A 246-nucleotide genomic window follows, 5' to 3' on the forward strand; every position below is an offset into this window, starting at 1 on the left:
AGAGAGAGAGAGAGAGAGAGAGAGAGAGAGAGAGAGAGAGAGAGAGAGAGAGGGAGGGAGAGAGAAAGATTGATTTTGAAAAGAAAACGTGCCTGGACTCTCAGATGTAGTTTAAGACATAGGCTTGTGTATAGTCAGAGTTCTCCAGAGGATCAGAACTGACAGAATGAGATAGAGATAGAGATAGAGATAGATAGAGAGAGATAGATAGAGAGAGAGAGAGAGAGAGAGAGAGAGAGAGAGAGA

At 43.1% G+C, this 246-nt stretch overlaps 1 protein-coding gene across 1 annotated transcript in view; it reads left to right on the top strand.

The window, feature by feature from the left end:
• The window catches only part of Heatr6 (HEAT repeat containing 6), a 27472-nt gene that overhangs the window by 18378 nt on the left and 8848 nt on the right, over nucleotides 1-246 (top strand). The gene's annotated exons all lie outside the window — the stretch shown is intronic.

Source organism: Grammomys surdaster, unplaced genomic scaffold (genome assembly GCF_004785775.1).
Source record: "Grammomys surdaster isolate TR1022 unplaced genomic scaffold, NIH_TR_1.0 213, whole genome shotgun sequence".
NCBI lineage: Eukaryota > Metazoa > Chordata > Mammalia > Rodentia > Muridae > Grammomys > Grammomys surdaster.